Source organism: Mirounga angustirostris, unplaced genomic scaffold (genome assembly GCF_029215605.1).
Source record: "Mirounga angustirostris isolate CCGP_5_RB_7025 unplaced genomic scaffold, mMirAng1.0.hap1 SCAF_4, whole genome shotgun sequence".
Classification (NCBI taxonomy): domain Eukaryota; kingdom Metazoa; phylum Chordata; class Mammalia; order Carnivora; family Phocidae; genus Mirounga; species Mirounga angustirostris.
In genome coordinates, this window is record NW_026991712.1 from 10111549 (window position 1) to 10134367 (window position 22819).

Consider the following 22819-nt stretch of genomic DNA (forward strand, 5'->3'; position numbering starts at 1 on the left):
AAGTTCCTTAAGAAACAGCAGATAAAAAAGGGCACTCTGACCTCCTTTGTCCCTTAAGAGCTGGAAATAAATCTCTCCGGTGAAGGTGTCCTCCCCATACCAAGAGGGGAGACAGCATCCTCATAGTCTGAGACAGGGAGTTGGAGGCTGGGAAGACTGTATAAACGGACATTGTTACTTCGTCATTATTGTGCTACGTACGCCAAGCCCAAACCCCTTTTTTGTCAAATCTTCAGGAATAATTGTTTCTTTGTCTAAAAGGCATAAAAGCAGCCTGTTTTGGTCACTTCTTTGACTCTCATGTTTCCACGAGCTCCCGTATGCACAAAATTAAATTTGTGTTCCTCCTGTTAATCTGTTTTATGTCAATTTAGCTATTAGGCCAGTCGAAGAACCTAGAAGGGCAAAAGGGACAAGTTTTCCTCCCTTACAGTGGATTCCAGTACATCCACAGGCATCCAAGGGTTAATAAATCCAAGGTTAATATTTCCTGGGAAGGCAGAATCTCCCAGATGGGAAATTTTTAAAATGGATGTTTCTCTAAATGTTTCTCTTTCTTCCTTTAAGGCAAAGGCTTAAAACAAAAACACAAACACAAACAGAAAGCAAAAAGCCTCCTGTAGTCACCGCCTCTTCTGTCAACCGACAACACTCATTTCATCCCCTGGGGGCCTGAAGTCTCCTTTGCCGCCTGGAGCTCAGGGAAATTCCCCAGGTATGCTTACTCCTTCAGCTGCCATTCCTGCATTTTCTGCCTCAGCTCCTCCAGCATGATTATCTCTACATATTATTCCAGCCCCATAAAAATGCATACACCCTGTCAGCGTGGAGTAAGCCGGGCTGCCTGTGCTGCTGGGGTTTGCGGGGCACAATTTCCCCTGTTTGTGGAAAAACAGCGAACGACATGAAATTTTTTGTTACGGTGCAACCCTACTCTTTGAGGGGTCGGTGGAATGGGGATGGGATGGAGGGTGCGAAGGAGATCCCTATCATTACAACCCCAAGGACAGAGGCGGGACAAAGCAGAGCTCAGGAAATAATCGTTGAATAAACGAATTTAGTGCAATAGGCACAGGAGATAGGGAGAGATTATTTCCCTCAATTATTCTCGGACTAGCGTTTATTTGTCAAGTATCAATTGATATATATTTTTTTAAAGATATATATATTTATTTTAGAGAGAGAGAAACAGAGAGCGGAGGGGTGGTGTGTAGGGGCAGAGGGAGAGGGAGAGAGAGAATCTCAAGCAGACTTGCCCCTGAGTGTGGAGCCTGATGCAGGGTTCGATCTCACAACCCTGTGGTCACGACCCCAGCCGAAACCAAGAGTTGGACGCTCAACCTACTGAGCCACCCGGGCGCCCCTCATTTGAGATACTGTGTGTCATTACTACACAATGCACTGGAGGTTCAACTTTGAACAATACATACGGGGTCACAGCTGACATGAGGCATTTAATCTAGTGTATACATCAATGAAATGTTATGGAGTCAATAGACCCAGATTTCCTTAGCAAGGTATAAGGCACAGGCAGGATATTATCATGATGGTGACTGTCTTTATCCATCCACTCATTCATTCATTTATTCCTTCAGACACCAGCATTTACTGACAACCTACTCTGTGTGAGGTTCGGAGCTGTGCCAGACTCTTTGCTATTCTGTACATTGGAGGATGTTCAGCAGCATCCCTGGTCTCTACTCACCGATGCCAGAAGCAGCCCTAGTTGTGATAACCAAAGATGTCTCCAGATAGTGGCCAATAGCCCTCGGGAGGCAAAATTACCTCCAGTTAAGGACCACTGCTCAAATGAATAAGGCATTGCCTCTGACATCAATATTAAGTGAAAATAACTGATAATATTAGTAACCACACCAACAATGACAATGTATGAAACACCTCCTTTCTGTTGGGTTTTGTGCCAGGCACATTATCTTCTTTCATACTTACAACAATCCTAAATATTTATTTAAGGATTTCCAAAGATTTATGATGAATAACTCGAATGCTGGGGGACAGAGTCTGAGGACCCAGGGGGGGTCCCACGGGACTGGCCAAAGGGCCCCTTGGCTTCATAAAGAAATCGAATGTGAGCCAGCAGGAGGTGAAAGCACAATTTAGTGAAGATATAGAGAGAACAGATACGGATGGACCATCTGGGAGACTTGGAAAGGAATGGGGCATGATTTTGTCTTTGTTCTGGGTCTGCGGTTTTTATCAAGGACGATGGTCTGGTGTATGTGCCCTTTTAGGCATCCAGGGAACCATTCAGAGCAAAGGCGAGGGCCCAGGTGGAACCAGGGGGTCTTGGTGTTGAGATGATCAGCTCTGGTGGTCTGGAATACATGCATGATGGCTTTGGCAGGTCCTTCTTGCCTGGTCCTTCCTTAGATGTCATCTATTCTAGAGAAATTACTAACTCCCTGTCCCTTGGGAGGGACACTATTTGCATCACAAGACATGTATAGGGTGTGCTGGGGGTGCTGGTCTGAGCCAGAATAGAAGCAGGAAAAGAAACAAAGGAGAAAAACAGCTTTTTCTCTCCTGAGGTCCCTTCTGCTTCCCTGTCTCAAATCTATTCACAGTTATTTCTGGATGTAGGAATTACAAACTTCTAAAAGCAAAAATCAATGTTTAAGATGAGAGGAATTATGGCACTTAAGTTCTTAGGGATGGTAGAGGCTAAAATTGGGAAGACTGCATTTTCAAAGAAGTGTTAGATTATTTGATTGAGTAGAAATGCTAAAGCAAGCAATTCTCACAGGAGAACATATAGGTAGCTAAACTCTTCCTTTCTTTGTGCTTTTGGTTTATATTGGCTCAACTCTTCATTTGATTCTTTGTGTATTTATTTTTAATTTTGGGGGGAGCATACATGTTAAATTTTTGTTTATATTTGAATTGAGTAAACCCTTACACTTATCCTTCCTATCACTAACAAAGTGAATATAATGGGATGTTTTCTGGGGTTCAGAACAATAATTAATAATTGAGTTTCAGAGTAGAAAGTCAGCTTAGTTGTATAAAATCCAAACATCCAGTTTACTGGTGAAGAATCCAAAGCTAAGTAGGAGGAACTGAATTGCTCCAGGTCAGGAATCTCCAAACTACAGCCTGTGAGTCAAATTTGGCTGTTACTTGTTTTTGAAAATATATTTTTACTGGGACACAGCCATGCTCATTTGTGTTTATGCATTCTTTATGGCTGCTTTCAAGCTGCAACGACAGAATTGATTAGCTGTGGCAGAGACTCTCTGTCCCTCAAAGCCTAAGATATTTACTGTCTGGTTCTTTATAGAAAATATTTGTAGGGGTGCTTGGGTGGCTTAGTCTGTTAAGTGTCTGACTCTTGATTTTGGCTCAGATCATGACCTCAGAGTTGTGAGATGGAGCCCCTCGTTGGGGTCCACACTGGGCATGCAGCCTACTTAGGATTCTTTCTTTGACCCTCCCCTTGCTCCTCCCCCTTCATACATATATATGCATATATATATACACATATATACACACATATATATGTATGTATTTGTCAACTCCTACTACCACAAACTAGGGCTGGAAAAGACTCAAGAGACTCAGAGTTAATGCATTTCTCAATGGGCGGAGTAGAAAATCCTTGGGCTCTAGAATCAAGGACAGGTTTGAATCCTGTCTCTGTCTTTCACAAGCTGTGTGACCTTGAACATGTAACTTGATCCCTTTGAATCTTGTTTTCCAGTTGAATAAAATTGGGATGAATTGGGATGAATACATTCTGCAATTTTGTTATGTGATGTATGAATGTCTGATAAAGTCTCTGGCACATACTCAAAATAGATGATATTAAAATGCAGTGCCCTTGGGGGCATCTGGCTGGCTTGGTAGAACTCGCAACTCTTGATCTTAGATCGTGAGTTTGAGCCCCACATTGGGTGTACAGATTACTTAAAAATAAAATCGTAAGGGCGCCTGGGTGGCTCAGTTGGTTAAGCGACTGCCTTCGGCTCAGGTCATGATCCTGGAGTCCCGGGATCGAGTCCCGCATCGGGCTCCCTGCTCGGCAGGGAGTCTGCTTCTCCCTCTGACCCTCCCCCCTCTCATGTGCTCTCTCTCTCCTCTCATCCTCTTTCTCAAATAAATAAATAAAAAATCTTTAAAAAAAAAATAAATAAAATAAAATCGTAAAAAAAAAGCCCTTTCCACTTAACAATGGTGACTTTTACTCATTTATTCAATAAACATTTATTAAAAACCAGGTACCTTGGTAGGGACCGCGGGCACAAGAATTGGCCTCTGAACTCAATTTCAGCCAAGCAGAGAGAACGGGTAGGAGAGGCACCTAACCCAGACTTTATTCAAGTATGGTTTCCTGAAGAAGGAGGACGTTTTATCTAAGACCTTAAAAAAAGGTAGGGGTTAGCAAGGCATAAGAGATGGCGGTGAGCTAACGGATATTTCATGGCAAAGGAAAGAAGTAGAGTAAAGGACCTAAGATTAGCAAGACATGGCACACTTAAAGTGCTAAAAAAAATGTTCAGTACAGTTTGAGTGGGACTTCAGCCTTGGGAGGAAAAGGGAGAGATGTGGCTGGAAAAGTGAGCAAGATCCAGATCCTCAACAGTGAAGGTAGCAGACACTGTTCCTGCCTCCCCCACAGCCATGGCCCTTTCTTTACTGACCGACTCATGATTTTGTAGGAGTAGCAATACACCTGCCTGAGAGGACAGAGCCTTTGCACCAACGAGTGGTCCAAGGTGAGCTCCTGCCTGGGATCTGGCCAGGGAGATGTAAGGAGAAGAATGTTGAGGTCTTTCAGAAAAGAGTTTTCCACTCAAAACTCTTGAAGAAAAAGTCCTTTTCCTCTCTTCCTTTTCTGCTTTAGATGCAAGTCAAGTGGGATTATGACGCCTGGAGCCGCTGTAGCACTTCCGACCTTGACAATAAAAGTCAACAGGCTGAGAACAGAGGCAAGAGGTGCATGAAGATCCAGAGATGCTTTGTTTGCTCAGTGTTGGCATTTGGGCCAGTCCCGGGTCTGCAAGCTGCCTGTACAGAAAACAGGACGAAATCACAGCAGCCTTGATGCCCAGTACCCGCCACCCCTCCCCCCACCTGCAAACAAGTTAGCTTCAAATGGATTAGATGACCCTTTGTGACAAGGAGTTAGCCTTTGGTGAGGCTTCCGTTTTCTGACCTGCAAAAGGGAGGTGATGATAGAACCACATAAAGGGTTGTTGTGAGGACAGAATAGCATATACATATCGAGAACAAGCATAGCGCCTAGTACATAGTAAGTGCTCAAAATGGTAGGTGGCTATTTTTATTTTTGTTGTATCATTACCTGTAAACTCAAGTTTCTTGAATGACTTTGATATTCTTAAAGATTACCTCATGCTGATGCAAATCAGGAGTTTTCATGGGCATTGCATTAGGGGATTGAATGAGATATTCTCCAAAGCAGATCTCCCCCCTTCCCCCACCTCACCCCCATCCAGTCACAAACTATTTGTAGTGATCCATTAGCATCTTGAGAAAGTAATTCATTGGGAAGCGAAAAAGAATAGGATAGCTTAAAATAGGCAATATTAGAATGCATCACATGAAGTAAGGATAGAAATTATTTCGTAAAAGTTTTATTTGTTACATTTACTTGTATATGTGTATATTGAGTTGCGATTGTAAAATGTATTTCTGATTGTGGACTGCATTAAAAAACTTTTTTAAAGAAGACTGCCCTAAGGTGCCCTGCACCTCCAGATTCTATGGTTGTTCTCAGATGCTCTGGCTCCTTCCAGCACCGTGCTTTCGAGTTACATAACACCGTCACCCTGCTGACTCATGGTCGGGAAACAGTTCCCTGGCCCACACCGAGATTTCTCTCCATCACTGTTCATTCTTTTCTCTTTCAGTTCTGCTTTGTTTTAAACAGGGGCTAAGGAAGATGAACATCTTCTGTAGAAGGAACTCGTTGCCCACCAAACTGAAATGAATGCTAACCTGGTGTCTTAAGAGGTCTCAGGTGGGCTCTTCGGTCTGGTCCCTAGGAGGGTGGAGTCATAGCCAGGAAGGCAACTGGGCTGTGTCCTAGGAGCAGCTTTGCAGGTTTTGCAGTTGTAGGATGGATTTCTCCACAGTTTTAATTCCCTCTTCTAATGGTAATCTCTAGTGTTGACATTATGGGCTGAGGATTTGGGCAGCAGATTTTTACCAGGAAAAATATCAGACAACTTTGATTTGACCTTTTTTTTTTTTTTTCCCCTGGACACTTAAGAAACAAAAAGGAAAAATATGTTAAATGCATCTATATAAATACGTAGATACAGGTACACACGCAGTCCCTGTTCTATTCCTGGCACTACCAGAGCCAACAATAGATGACTGCCTAAGCTCTATAATGGGCACCGTGCAGGGGGAAACAGGATTAGCATCAGAGGCCCCAGAGTGCCTGCTCTGTTCACTGCTTGTGTGACCTTGGGCAAGTCACTGATGTATTCTGAGCTCTGGTCAGTCATAAAAGCCGCATATGAGGGAGAACTTAACCATGCATCAGGCACGTTATCGGTATTACTAAGAAATATGAGAGCAACCCCGAGAGGTAGTTGAATACATTAAGTAACCAAGTCAGGTCAGAGCCAGGTTCTAGAGTTGGATGTAACTCTGGTTCGCTACAAAGCCCATGGTCTTTCATTACATTTCTGTTTCCTTTTAAAAGTGGAGATGAAATAAAAATGCTTACCAACTCCCAAGGTTGTTTTAAGGTTGAAATCAGCTAAAATAAATGTAGATTACTATGGGATTACAGCTCTTCTTCCCCCGCAGGGCAGGGAGTTCCTTGGTGTGAATGGAGTGGAAATTCATTGATAGGAAGTGGGGCTAAGGGGAAGAAAAGTTTCACATCAAGCTGATCTGTATAGCCATTTTTTTTTTTTCTGGAACCAGGATCTGAAATTGAGTGTATTAATTTATGATTATATTTTAAATGAGCTTTTTCACAATCATCTCTTGGGTTCTGCTGTGTATGTGTAGACAGTACCCCAAAATGTCTTCTGCTAGCATAGTGAATGGATTAACAATATGAGTTCTGGAGTCAAATTACCTGAGTTCAAATCCTATCTCCAGAATGTGCTGTTTTATCCGAGCAATTTCCTTCACCTCTCTGTTTTCCTTAATCTCAGTTTTCTCATGTATAAAAGTGATACTGATCATATGTCCTTTGAGTTGTTTTGAGGACTTAATGGGTATAAAATGCCCAGGACAAAGCATGAAAAATGTTGGCTATTTTATATTGGTAGAATAAAGGAAAGACGGGGTCAGAATTATTCTTCCTGGACCAGCTAGCTCTTTGAATAAAGAGCTTTAAATAAGCCTCGGCATACCGCACATGTTTGTGCACGTGCACGCGCACACACGCGCGCACACACGCGAGCACACGCACGCGCGCACACACACACACCCCTCCAGCCTCTGATCTATACAACAACCAACTCTTTTGAAGATGTCATGTCCAAGTTACTGTTGGTCTTGCTGCACTGCAGGGCCATTCGCTATGAAATCGCCTCACTGCAGGAAATCAGGATGTGGCAATATTGAAATGCCTGCCTGAGACAGAATATGAGGTGCAGGTGAGAGGCAGAGTCCTAACAAAAATCCACAGGCTGGCCCATAATCAGAGCGCAGCCCTATCATCCTATTAGGGGATGTTTCTATTTCCATTTTACAAACAGGCGAAGAGCCTTAATTAGAGGAGTGGGAATGTTAATTTATCTCTTAATACTATAGTCTGATCATGGTCTCTGTGTGTGTGTGTTTGTGATGCATTTTTCGTACATTTCTTTACAGTGTCTTCATGATATTGTTCAAGATAATTGATGGTGGAGGTATAGGACGTTTCTCAGTAATACACAAACAAAGCCAAACTCAAATCATGTAAATTGCTTCATTCGTGGGGATAAAAAGAAATTGCTTGGCAAGGCAGGGAGTCAGACAGAACAGAAAAGATCCAGAGGGAGGAGTGGAGGAATGTTCAGTACATTTTCCTTGTTATTTCTGCATTTGTCAAAATGGAATGTACCCCCCTCCTATTTTATATTCTTAGTTCTATACACAAGGCAATCAATGACATTATAAATAAGTCTATTTTTGTTATGGGTATGAGACTGCTAAGGAAATGGAACAGAAAATCACTTTCCAGTCTGGCCTCAAAATTGATTTTTTCCAAATTATTTTTCTTACAAAACTCCTGTTTGTCTCCTAGAATTTTCTTTCATTTACCACCACCCCTGTCTTTTTTTTTTTTTTTTTTTTAAGTGTTCCACTATCTCTTTGGACACTTGCGATCTGTATCATAAAATCAAACCCTTAATTATGTATTGATGTTTTTCTCCTGAAGACTGTAAGATCCCTGGAGGTAGGGCAATTTCTTATACTTCTTTCTCCCCTATGGCATGTGGCACGAGGTCAGCAAAGTAAGAGCAGACAGGGAAACAAGCTCCTCCACATTTTGCAAAGCACTATCGCGCAAAAAAATACATTATGTTCAATGTCAGTAGTATGTGTCAGAGAGTGAGCTTAAGGCTTGGTGTCATTTGATATGCCCCCAGCGTGATTGCCCCAGGGCTCAAGCTGCCCCTATCCCGCCCCTCCCCAGCCCGCTGTTCCTGATTGGTTTAGGGAAGAGACAAACCAAAGCTGAGCCAATCAGATGCTTCCTCATGGGAATGAGCCGCTAGGGCATTATCCGTATGTGCGGGCGGTGCTCTGGAAGGAAAGCCTCACCGGCACCTCCAGCCCATGCAAGAGCTTGCCTCAGATTTGGTGGTTTCGTTTTCCAATAACCCCATCTCCAATTTTGGGGAGGTTTATGATGTAAGCTGTTGAGTCATCCGCCCCCAGCCCTCTGGGGTGGAGGAGCAGGTCTGATGGACCCCCAAATCCAGTGTCTTCACCACCATGCACACAGCATTTCTTATCTCAGCCTCACAAGAGCCCCATAAAGCAGAAATCCTCCCTTCCTCTCTGCAGCGTAAGATCCAGCCACCCACAGCCTCCACAAAGCTTAATGTCATGGGTTTTAGCTGGTGCCACTGGTCTAATTTCTAGCTTCTCACAGAATCCGATTCAGAAAGGATTCATCGACTCTTCACTATGTTCCGGACCTTACATGAACTCCCACAAATTAATTCAGAATTAATTCCTACAAAAGCTATCCGTTCTGTGCAGATCAGTACCATCCCCAGACCTTCCATGGAGCCCGGACCTTTAGCCCCCTCTCCCCCTGCCACTTTGGTGGCTGGGTCAAGGTGGCTAAGTCAGTGAAGTGATTTTGATCGGAAAAGTGAATGTGGTGCCTGCCGCCAGGAATTCGAACCTGGCAGTTAGAAATAGGAGCTGATAAGTGTGGGTCAGGATGTGGAGAGGGCATGGGGAGGTCATGATGGTCCTGAGCAACCTAGAGTAAGCATCTGAAGCCTTGTGTTGGAGAACGGAATCCTTGTCCATAAAGAAGCAGAGGGAAGGAGGGAGAGTCACACAGACACCATCTCACTCATACACACACACACACACACACACACAACCTGTCTGAAAGAACCAAGAGCCTATTTTTCATATTATTTATACTCTTCTCACAGTCTAGGAAACGAAGTTTGGTTAGATTTCAGTGAAAACTATCTTCCAGAGGAGATTTTTTATGGGGCTCCACACCCAGTGTGGGGCTTGAACTCATGACCCTGAGAGGAAGAGTTCCCTGTTCTACGACTGAGCCAGCCAGGCGCCTCCAGAGTGGTTTTTCCCCATGGGAACCGGGAGGGGTAACTTGACTTCACTTAGTATGTATGGCGCAGAACTTCATGCAAATGAAGTGTGCAGCAGTATCATAATTTAATTAAATTTATACAAAACAAACTAAACAAAAGACAAATGCAGATCTAGGACTGCTTTCTTTTATTGATATAAAAACAAAACAAAACATAAAAAGTTGTGCCTAAAATGAATCTTTTTTTTTTTTTTTTTAATAAGCAGCCACCTGGTTCCTGCGTCCTATAAAATCCAGGCACTTGACCCTTGGTGTAGTTTCTTTTGGCTTTATATCACAGGAACGGATTGGTCTGCTTTCTTGGCCTTCATCTTGAGTTGGCCACATACAGGGTCCCTGGCCAGGGGACTGAAGCTTTGTCTAAAGTGACAAGGGCAGCTGGGGGCGGGGGTGGGGGCGGGAGGAGGGGGTTTATCTTCCCTGTGGTCCCTTGAGGCTTTCATCTTCTCTGGGTAAAGAGGCTCTGTTTATCCTTGTAAACACAAAACATGTTTGCTTTTTCCAATTTTCTGTTAATGACGAAGCAATGGAAGCAAATAAAGTTTTATTGATTTTTGACAAAAAAATAAAAATAAAATAGCCAGCGGCCAGCTCAGCCAGGGTATGAGCAACAAGAACAGAAGCAGGAAGCCTGGTACCTGAGCAGGTCCTGGAGTACCCCTGCTGCCGGGATCACTCTTCAGCCATTGAATGGGAGGAAGGTCCCAGAGCTTAGGAAGAGGCTAGCGGAAAGAGAGGGGGCTGTGGGCTAGGGGGCTGGGGTGTGAGGGAGGCTATTGATCAACTAGTCTGGATGCTTGCCAATGTTTACCACCCGTACGGTTGCGACAGTGTGTACTGGCAAATTATCAGGCCTATGTACCCCACACGCACCCCCGCTCCCACACACGCGCACGGACGCATACTTATCCATAGTGTGGTCCTCGAGTGTTGAAAAGAGTAGCTGCTACCTTAATCTAGGAATCCCTGATAACTTTTTACTTTGAAGTTGCAGCTCTGTTACATGCAAATTCCTATAATAATACTACCCCTCCCCCACCTGTCCGAACTGATCTGGCCACCTGCAAAGGTTGAGTAATCAGGTGGGAACATTTAAAATAAGAATTAACAAACACTGCCCTGCGCCCTCGGCCTGTCTTTACTTCTCATGTTTGCTCTCAGAGCCCAGATTGATTGTTTTTTTTTTCTTCTTTTCTTTCTTTTTTTTTTTTTTAAGACTTTATTTATTTATTTGAGAGAGTGAGAGAGGGCATACACGGAGAGGGAGAGAGAGAAGCAGACCCCCCACAGAGCAGGGAGCCCCATGCGGGGCCCGATCGCAGGACCCTGGGACCATGACCCTAGCCGAAGGCAGACGCTTAACGACTGAGCCACCCAGGCGCCCCCAGATCGATTGTTAACACTGAGTTTGTACTGAGTTCAGGTAAGGCATTCACAGACTGAAATCATTTGAATTGGGTTGTGAACCTTTCACCTGTGTACAGGCGTACTTTGTTTTATTGTGCCTTCCCTTATTGTGCTTCGCAGATTTTTTTTTTTTTTTTAAACAAATGGAAGGTTTGTGGCAGCCCTGTGTCAAGCGAGTCTATTGGCACCATTTTTCCAACAGCATTTGCTGGCTTCCTGTCTCCGTGTCACATTTTGGTAATTCTCACAATATTTCAAACTCTTCGTTATTATTATGTTTGTTATGGTAATCTGTCGTCAGTGATTATGACTCACTGAAAACTCAGATGATGGTTTGTATTTGTAAGATTTTATTTATTTTAGAGAGAGAGAGAGTGAGCCGGGAGGGTGTAGAGGGAGGAGAGAAAATCTCCGTAGACTTCCTGCTGAGCATGGAACCTAACGTGGGGCTCGATCTCAGAACCCTGAGATCATGACCAGAATCGGAATCAAGAGTCAGACGCTTAGCCGACTGAGCCACCCAGGCACCCCATGATGGTCAGTGTTTTTAAATTAAGGTATGTACTTTGTTTTTTTAGGCATAATGCTGTTACACACTTAATTGTCTACAATAAGCTAAGTCATGTAAACATAACTTTTATATGCCCTGGGAAACCAGAAAATTCATTTAACTTACTTTATTGCAGGGATCTAGAACCAAATCCGAAATATTGCTGAGGTATGCCTATAATCTTTAAGTATCTGGAACATTGTAGAATTTGAATCCATATGCATTTTTTTGAGAATTACCATGTGGAAGATTATTCCAAAACCATAGAGAGGCAAAAAGAGGAATAAGGAATGAGCCCATCACTGAGATTTCACAGGCTAGTGATGGTAGTCAAGGGCGAGGCAAAAGAACTAAAAATGACCAAATGCACTACCATGTGATCCATTAACAAAACATATATGCAAAAGAATGTGTTTAAAAATTTTAGAATAGTTGCCCATTGGGAAGGTGATCAGGTGAATATGAGTAGTTATGAGGATAAAAAGGAATAAATTAAAGACATTCATAAATTTTTAAAAAGAGAAAAAAGGGGAAAACAATGAAAAGCAAGCCATTTCACTTAAATATTACAGTGTAAGCAAGAGCAATGGAATATTACTTAATTGTATGATTGCAGAACGCTTGTAAATTTCAACATGGAATCTGACACAGTTGAAGTTGGTGCTGACACCTGGTCATGGAAGGACAGAGGGAGAACCAGGGCAACAGCAGCAGAAATGGATGTGGACCTGGGGCAGAAGGATCCCTGCTATAATGGCTAAGGGTCTAGGTCTCTGCACTTGTGAGGAAGAACCAGCAGGTGATTTGTACCATGCTTACCTGGCTGTGACCCCTGTATGTTATTTGCAGTTTTTTCCAGCATATTCAATATGTTCATGCTCAAGGTTATAATTTGATCTGTATTTACAGATTGATTCATAGTGGTTTCTTTTTACAACCCTAAGCTAGAGAAACTCCTTTAATGTTAACTGACATTGGTATCAGCTCCACATACGTGGTAATCGGGGACCCTGTTCAGATATTTTATTGGGTAAGTAGATGGGCACAGATTCAAAAAGAGTACAGGAAAGAAATGAACATATGTTGAGTATTTACTCTGTATCATTTTGGTTCTCAGAAAATTGCAAGTATTGCTTTTCTCATTTTCACATGGGGAATTTGAGACTCACTGAGGTTAGTTCATTTGCCCAACATCATAAAGCTCATTAGTAGTGGTCCCAGGATGTGAGCACAAGCTTATCTGACCCCCAAATGCATGTTCTTTGTACTAAACCCCAAAGAAAGATAATGATGCCCATCGTGTACAACTTCCATTCCCAGAATTTATGTCCACACAATATTGCGATTTCTTCACCAATTTCAGTGCACCCTGGACTATAGATATGGACAATTTTTAATATATTTCTTTGAGTCACTGCTTCTCAAACACAGCCTCCTCATTCCCACAGCTGTGGCTATGATTAGATAGTGAGCCTGATCGTAATTTCCTCATCTGTTGATTGTCTCCACCCACCAAAATTTTCAACACTCTGTCACAGTCTCATCTTTTCCCTTTACTACTCCTGTACCTATGACCTCAAGCCTTTTTGCACCTTCAATCCCAAATATATCTTTTTGCAACTAAAGATGTCCTGTTTCAAAATGTCCTCTAATCATTTACAAGTTATTAAGTTTTCTCTTTTCAACTGTATACAAAATGCATCACTTCATATCCTTGATAATTGATCTGTAACAAATCCCAAGGCAGACTGGGATGTGGTAAAAGGGGTACATGACTCATCATCTATTATCTTTCTGCACTCTGCTTCTGCCCTTCTCTTCCATCTCAGTGAGTGGCATCGCCAAGCCCTGAGTTGTCAGCCTAGATTCTGCTGGTTGCCAGAACATTAGCAAGGAGTCATCCTTGAATTTCTTCCACATGGGTCTGCATTTACTCAGTTACCAAGTCCCACCAGTTCTACCTCACTAGTATCTCTCTGTCCCTGCTGCTCTTACTTGAATTTAGGTCACCATCATCATTTACTGGACTACTGCAACATCCTCATAACTGTTTCCCTATGCTCCCCTTGCTCCCTCCAATCCACCTCTCATGCTGTTGCCAAAGTGATTTTTAAAATAAAATGGAAATTTGATGGCCAACAGACACATGAACAAATGCTCAATGTCACTTGGCATCAGGGAAATACAGACCAAAACCACAATGAGATACCACCTCACACCAGTCAGAATGGCTGAAGTGAATAACTCAGGAAACAGATGTTGGCGAGAATGTGGAGAAAGGGGAACGCTCCTACACTGTTGGTGGAAATGCAAACTGGTGCAGCCACTCTGGAAAACAGTATGGAGGTTCCTCAAAAAGTTAAAAATAGAGCTACCCTACAACCCAGCAATTGCACTCCTAGGTATTTACCCAAAGGATACAAATGTAGTGATTCGAAGGAAAACCTGCACCCCAATGTTTATAGCAGCAATGTCTACAATAGCCAAAGTATGGAAAGAGCCCAGATGTCCATTGACAGTTGAATGGATAAAGAAGAGGTGGTATATATATATACAATGGAATATTACTCAGCCATCAAAAAATGAAATCTTACCATTTGCAATGACATGGATGGAACTAGAGGGTATTATGTTAAGCGAAATAAGTCAATCAGAGAAAGACAATTATCATATGATTTCAGTCATATGTGGAATTTAAGAAACAAAACAGACGAACATGGGGGAAGGGAGGGAAAAATAAAATAAGACAAAATCAGAGAGGGAGACAAACCATATGAGACTCTCAACTCCAGGAAATAAAGAGTGTTGCTGGAGGGGAGGTGGGGGGAGAGATGCAGTAACTGGGTGATGAGCATGAAGGAGGGCACTTCATGGAATGAGCACTAGGTGGTATATGCAACTGATGAATCACTGGACTCTACCTCTGAAACTAATAATACACTATAGGTTAATTAATTAATTGAATTTAAATAAAATTTGAAAATATGGAAATTTGATGATCTCCCTCTATCACCAATGGAGATCATTGCCCTGGGATCATTGTCTGTTATGAGATCATTGTCTTAAGGAGTCACCAGTGATGAAGACCATGGAGGGCTGAAGGGAGGAAGCAGGTACTAGCTGCCCAGGCGAAGTGAGGCCCGACAGAGGGGACCTGCCGTATCTTCCTGATTTTTAGCCCAGCCAGCCACTCAGATGCAGTTTGTGCATTTGGTGGGAGCTTCTTGTGGAAAGTGAGTACAAGAGAGAGGATGTAGGAAGACAAAGACTCCATTGGACAAAATCACCTGGGCTGGTTTAACACTGTGCAATTGCCTAGGATGTATTTTCCCCAATTAACTGCACCATTGCATCTTCACTTCCTGATGAATGAGACCACTTTTGACATGACATGACAACCCTTCTCAGTGTGGCAGTTACCATATTTCTTGGTCTGCACTATTTTCTTGCTCTGCATTCATTCAGTGCATGTCAATCTATATATTGACTTGTCATATCCTCTGGGAAGACTTCCCTAATCCCAGAGTGGTCTAGAAGCCCCTCCAGTGGACTGGCAAAATTATCTTGTATTATAATTCATTGCTAATTATCTGTCCCTCCCAAACACTCTAGAATGTAAGTTCCTGAGGGCAGGAATTTTGCTTTGTTCACTGTTCTGTCTCTGGTAGTAGATATCACTAGCTGAATTGAGAGAACTAAGGCAAGAGGTGGGTAGAGTCTGGCTAAACGTCATGCATTAGTAAGTGCCAGAGACGTCATTAAAACAGGTGTTCTAGCCCTGGGCTCTTGTTTGTTGGGAGATTTTTGATTATTGCTTCAATTTCCTTAGTGGTTATAGGTCTGTTCAGGTTTTCTATTTCTTCCTGGTTTAGTTTTGGTAGTTGATACATCTCTAGGAATGCATCCATTTCTTCCAGATCACCTAATTTGCTGGCATAGAGTTGCTCATAATATGTTCTTATAATTGTTTGTATTTCTTTGGTGTTAGTTGTCATCTCTCCTCTTTCATTCATGATTTTATTTATTTGGGTCATTTCTCTTTTCTTTTTGATAAGTCTGGCCAGGGGTTTATCAATCTTATTAATTCTTTCAAAGAACCAGCTCCTAGTTTCCTTGATCTGTTCTACTGTTCTTTTGGTTTCTATTTCATTGATTTCTGCTCTGATCTTTATTATTTCTCTTCTCCTGCTGGGTTTAGGCTTTACTTGCTGTTCTTTCTCCAGCTCCTTTAGGTGTAGGGTTAGGCTGTGTATTTGAGACCTTTCTCATTTCTTGAGAAAGGCTTGTATTGCTATATACTTTCCTCTTAGGACTGTCTTTGCTGCCTCCCGAAAATTTTGAACAGTTATGTTTTCATTTTCATTTGTTTCCATGGCTTCCCAGGGGAATTCTACCAAACATTTAAAGAAGAATTAATACCTATTCTTCTGAAACTGTTCCAAAAAATAGAAATGGAAGGAAAACTTCCAAACTCATTTTATGAGGCCAGCATTACCTTGATCCCCAAATCAGACAAAGACCCCATCAAAAAGGAGAATTACAGACCAATATCCTGGATGAACATGGATGCAAAAATTCTCACCAAAATACTAGCCAATAGGATCCAACAGTACATTAAAAAGATTATTCACCACGACCAAGTGGGATTTATCCCTGGGCTGCAAGGTTGGGTCAACATCTGCAAATCAATCAATGTGATACAATACATTAATAAAAGAAAGAACAAGAACCATAGGATCCTCTCAATAGATGCAGAAAAAGTGCTTGACGAAGTACAGCATCCTTTCTTGATCAAAACGCTTCAATGTATAGGGATAGAGGGTACATTACTCATTATCATAAAAGCCATCAATGAAAAACCCACAGCGAATATCATTCTCAGTGGGAAAAACTCAGAGCTTTCCCCCTAAGTTCAGGAACATGGCAGGGACGTCCACTATCACCACTACTATTCAACATAGTACCAGAAGTCCTAGCCACAGCAATCAGACAACAAAAAGACATAAAAGACATCCAAATCAGCAAAGAAGAAGTCAAACTCTCACTCTTTGCAGATGATATGACACTTTATGTGGAAAACCCCAAAGACTCCACCCCAAAACTGCTAGGACTCATACAGGAATTCAGTAAAGTGGCAGGAGATAAAATCAATGCACAGAAATCAGTGGCATTTCTATACACCAACAACAAGACAGAAGAAAGAGAAATTAAGGAGTCAACCCCATTTACAATTGCACCCCAAACCATAAGATACCTAGGAATACATCTAACCAGAGAGGCAAAGAATCTGTACTCTGAAAACTATAAAATACTCATGAAAGAAATTGAGGAAGACACAAAGAAATGGAAAAATGTGCCATGCTCATGGATTGGAAGAACAAATATTGTGAAGAAGTCCATGCTACCTAGAGCAATCTACACATTTCATGCGATCTCTATCAAAATACCATCCACCTTTTTCAAAGAAATGGAACAAATAATCCTAAAATTTGTATGGAACCAGAAAAGACCGCGAATAAACAGAGGAATGTTGAAAAAGAAAAGCAAAACTGGTAGCATCACAATTCTGGACTTCCAGCTCTATTACAAAGCTGTCATCATCAAGACAGTATGGTACTGGCACAAAAACAGACACATAGATCAATGGAACAGAATAGAGAGCCCAGAAATGGACCCTCAACTCTATGGTCAACTAATCTTCGACAAAGCAGGAAAGAATGTCCACTGGAAAAAAGACAGTCTCTTCAACAAATGGTGTCGGGAAAATTGGACAGCCACATGCAGAAGAATGAAGCTGGACCATTTCCTTACACCACACACAAAAATAGACTCCAAATGGTTGAAAGACCTCAATGTGAGACAGGAGTCCACCAACATCCTAAAGGAGAACACAGGCAGCAACCTCTTCGACCTCAGCTGCAGCAACTTCTTCCTAGAAACATCACCAAAAGCAAGGGAAGCAAGGGCAAAAATGAACTATTGGGACTTCATCAAGATAAAAAGCTTTTGCACAGCAAAGGAAACAGTCAACAAAACCAAAAGACAAGCGACAGAATAGGAGAAGATATTTGCAAATGACATATCAGATAAGGGGCTAGTATCCAAAATCTATAAGAACTTATCACACTCAACACCCAAAGAACAAATAATCCAATCAAGAAATGGGCAGAAGACATCCAAGTGGCCAACAGACACATGAAAAAGTGCTCAATATCGCTCGACATCAGGGAAATCCAAATCAAAACCTCAATGAGACACCACCTCACACCAGTCAGAATGGCTAAAATAAACAAGTCAGGAAAAGACAGATGTTGGCGAGGATGCGGAGAAAGGGGAACCCTCCTACACTGTTGGTGGGAATGCAGCTGATACAGCCACTCTGGAAAACAGTATGGAGGTTCCTCGAAAAGTTGAAAATAGAGCAACCATATGATCCAGCAATTGCACTACTGGGTATTTACCCCAAAGATACAAATGTAGTGATCCGAAGGGTTATGTGCACCCCAATATTTATAGCAGCAATGTCCACAATAACCAAACTATGGAAAGAGCCAAGGTGTCCATCGACAGATGAATGGATAAAGAAGAGGTGGTGTATATATATATACAATGGAATATTATGCAGCCATCAAAAAAAAACCCCAAAATGAAATCTTGTCATTTGCAACTAGAGGGTATTATGCTAAGCAAAATAAGTCAATCAAAGAAAGACATGTATCATATGCTCTCACTGATATGAGGAATTCTTAATCTCAGGAAACAAAATGAGGGTTGCTGGAGTGGGGGGGTAGGGATGGGGTGGCTGGATGGTAGACATTGGGGAGGGTATGTGCTATGGTGAGTGCTGTGAATTGTGTAAGACTGTTGAATCACAGACCTGCACCTTTGAAACAAATAATACATTATATGTTAAAAAAAAAAAAAAAGAAAAGAAAAGAAAATAGTAGGAAGGGAAAAATGAAGGGACGGGAAATCAGAGGGGTAGACGATCCATGAGAGACTATGGACTCTGAAAAACAAACTGAAGGCTCTAGAGGGGAGGGAGGTGGGGGGATTGGTTAGCCTGGTGATGGGTATTAAAGAGGGCACATACTGAATGGAGCACTGGGTGTTATACGCAAACCATGAATCATTGAACACTACATCAAAAACTAATGATGTAATGTATGGTGTTTAACATAACATAATAAAATAAAATAAAAAAAAACAGGTGTTCTAACTCATTGATTTGTTGATTAATTAATTCTTCTGCTCTTCCAACAACTATAATGAATGGCTTCCATGTTCTGCATGGCACAGAAGAGTGAAGGACACAGAGAATCTGCTCCACACAGCTCATGCTCACAGTCTGATGGAAGAGAGACAAGCATGAACAATTCTAAACATGGAGATCATTGAAGTAGAGTAGTTGTATTAAACCCATCGGGGGGCAATCCAGAAAAGGCTTTTCAGATGTAACATCTACAAATATAAAATTCTCCTAGGGTCTCCTGGGCCATATCAAGACGTTGAAGCATTGTCTTAAAAGCAAAGGAAAGCCAAGGAGGGCTGGAGAGATGAGTTGAATTTCAATAATTAAAGATAGGGGAAGGAAGTAAGAGGGTGCTTTCCCAGAAAAGCGTTTCCAGCAACCCCTAAAAGCCAGAGCGTGTTTGTGGTTAGCAAGCCTTTGAGTTAGTAAACTGGGAGCCAGCACAGGAGACCTAGTTCAGGTCTCCCATTGGTTACGGCTCTGTCCTTTCCCTAACTCTCCCCTTGTGGACGTTTATCTGGGATTCTGTTGAGATAACTGAATTTGCCAAGCATTTGTCATCTTCATTTATGTTTTAGGGAGAGCAGAGAGGCGGTGAGACAGGGAAACAGCAGAGCGTGGTGGAGGTGACCTTTTGCTCAGGAGGCAAGACTCCTTGGAAAGGGCCCTGGGAGGAGTAGAGGCAGTGCCTCTGCCAGGCAGTAGATGGGGCCGTTGCCTCTGTGTCCGGGCTTTCTGAGGTAGAAGAACCATTTGACAGACTTGTTTGTTCTTTGCTCTGGGGATCTCAGTCTCAGGAGAGAGGTTGGGTGAGCTATGCAAGAGAGGGAAGGGAAAGGTGCCTAACAGGTCCTGAGATGCATCGATGTGCCAGGCGTGTGCTAGGCCCAAGGAAATCTGGACTCTCCTGCAGTCTGCGGGATAACTCTATGGCCCTCTCTTCCTTCTCCACGCCAGCTCCCCAATCCTCTTTCTGCTCCCCTCCCTTCCATCTTACTTTTCATGGTCATCATTGCAGCCACCACCCACTGAGGACTTCCTCTGAGCCAGACATCCCACCAAGCCCTGTCATGTATGATTTTATTCAGTCTTTATGCCAAACTTTGCTAGGTCTCATCATTGTCCTCCTTTTGCAGGTAAGGGAATTGAGCCTCAGAGAGAGAAAGTTTTTCAGGATCACACAGGTAAGAAAAGGAAGAGCAAAACTTTGAGACTAGTTCAGCCTTTCTCAACACTAAGGCTCCACCTTTTGTTACAGCATATTTGCTTTTTTTTTTTTTTAAGATTTTATTTATTTATTTGAAAGAGACACAGAGAGCAGGAGAAGGGGGAGAGGAAAGGGCAGAGGGAGAAGGAGAGGGAGAAGCAGACTCCCCACTGAGCAGGGAGCCCGTTGTGGGGCTTGATCCCAGGACCCTGAGATCATGACCTGAGCCAAAGTCAGACGCTTAATCGACTGAGTCACCCAGGCGCCCCTCATATTTGCCCAGAACTGTGCTCCATACCACACACCTCTCCATGGTTACACAGTGAGTCAGGACCAGAGCTGAGCTGAGAAAATCAGGGTCCCCAGGGGTTCCAGCTCTCAGCACCTTTTTGTTGCCTCCAGAGATGGGCAATTGGCCTTGTTACCACCCACTCCTTCTCATTGGAATGTGTTCTATCCTGTTTCCTTCCAACCTTTCCCCAATGTGTCCCTCTTTTCAGCTTCTTCTGGGAACACTGGACTCTCTATCCTCTTGAGGAAACGAACAGCTCAGGCTCATTTGCTCTTAGGCGTGACTCTGAGTTTCCTTGGTGTCCATGTAGGTGTGTGTGCCCACAGGCATCCTTCCCTTTCTTGGGGGGTTCTTCGATTGTAGCTGATGTTCCAACACAAGACAACACAGATACACGGACACACACCAACACTCTAACGGCTGAAAACACACCACCATCCTTTTGTCTTTTCTGGTATTGCTATCTTTCTGAGTTGAGAGTGAGTTAGGGAATCACTAGATCTAATTCTACATGCTGCAAACAGGATTGTTGCTAGGACTGAAAGAAGTCAATGGCCTGTGTGGGCTCGGTGAGGGTGGATGTGGGACTCAAGTCAAGCAGACCTGGATCCAGTGAAAACTGTGGGTCCTTGGATAAGTCAGTGAATTCTCTGAGCCTTTGTTTCCTCATCTTAAATTGGAGCTAAAGAGAATGATAGCTCCATCTCAGAGAGCTGCTGTGGTTAGACTCCCTGACCGCCACCTCCCTCACCTCTGAGCCATCTTTCAAATTGGCACAGTGGTCCCCCCTCTACTCCCCACATCACCTTCCATGGCTTCTTGTTGACTTCACAGCAAAGCCCAACCCCTCAACATGGCACATCTGATATTCAGCCTCATTCATTCTATAAGCATTTATTGAGACTGTGGTCAAGGACTGTGGTAAGTGCTGGGAAGACTATAAGAACCACAATCCCTTTTCTAAAGGGACTCACCATTTCTGACCCTTTCCTACAATCCAGCCATGCTGAACTGTTGAGGGTCTCAGAACTTACCATTATGTTGTAACCCCTGGACCTTTGAACATGCTATTCTCTCTGCTTGGAAATTCCCCACCCCTTCCCCATCTTCCTGGAAAACTACAGTTAATTTTCCCATCCCTATTCAGGTGGAAACTTGTCTGTAAAGCCCACTGTGAACTCTTAGGCTGAGTTATCCTTCTCCATTTATAGCTCCCTCAGCCCAACCCCCACTAATAAGAGTTATTGACTTATATTGTCTTCCTTTAGAGGATAGGGGTACAATTTATTCAATCACCAAACTAGCATCGGGGGGAATGCTTCACTCTTCCACTTTACCATCAATCATGGAGTGCTTACATGTGCCAAATCAAGATTATGTACTTCATCTCATCTAATTTTCATAGCAACTATATGAGATAAGCCCAGTAAGTATGCCCATTTTACAGATATGGACAGTGAGCCCAAGAATAGTTAAGGAACTTGTCCAAGGTTACCTAGCTGTTAAGTGTCAGATCCAGGATTTGAACCCATGAATCCTGACTCCCAAGCCTCTGCTTCTGTCATCAGGCACACCTCCCATTGTCATGGCTGATAAACAGATGGTGAGTGAGTGAACTTTTCATTGCAACAGTGGTTCCAACATTTACCATTATTTATGTGAATCCTCGACCCAGTGCTTTTCAAGCTGCTTGTAGTGAAGGATTAGATTTGTTTATTTTTTAAGTTCCCATCTTCTGCGGACCAATACTTTTGCACATTACAATAAAAAAGGAATTGCTAGAGAAAAAGATCACACACTAGGATATTGTGATGACATCAAATTGCCTTAAATGTTTCTAAATATTACTCTCAGTTTCCATCCTTAACATGTGGACCGTCTCTGAACAGCACTGCTCTATTTGACTGCCAGCTCGGACTCGCACTGTGTTGAGGATGGATTGCAGAATGAATCTGGATTGTACCACTGAGGGTTTTGATGAAGAAAAACGGAAAGCTGGAAATCTTGTGAATTTTTACTGTGAGGCAGATTCTTGCCTGGGCTCTGTGCAAAGAGAAGCATCTCATTCTCCAGAGGTGATCCTGTGGACAAGGGTCTAGGCGAGACTTAAACACTAGAGACCACTTGACAATATCTTCTTATAGCTGGAGAGGCAAATTAGGCCAGAACCTTAAAACAGTCAAAATTACTATTTCAAAAGAATATATTGCTCTTCCATGCTCAATGGTTTTTGGAAGGGGATGATGAACTGGTCTACGGATTCAATAAGGCAGTGGCATTATTGACGAGTTCTCTGGTAGAATATTATATTTTGAAAA

General features: G+C 42.7%; 1 long non-coding RNA gene across 3 annotated transcripts in view; it reads left to right on the forward strand.

The window, feature by feature from the left end:
* LOC123860477 (uncharacterized) overlaps positions 1-5932 on the forward strand; it is a 62584-nt gene extending 56652 nt beyond the window's left edge. For all 3 annotated transcript variants that reach the window (XR_010410505.1, XR_010410504.1, XR_010410503.1), the window contains 2 exons: positions 568-715; positions 4862-5932. This is a non-coding gene — a long non-coding RNA (uncharacterized LOC123860477). The remainder of the gene's footprint in view (positions 1-567; positions 716-4861) is intronic.
* The last annotated feature ends 16887 nt before the right edge of the window (positions 5933-22819 follow it).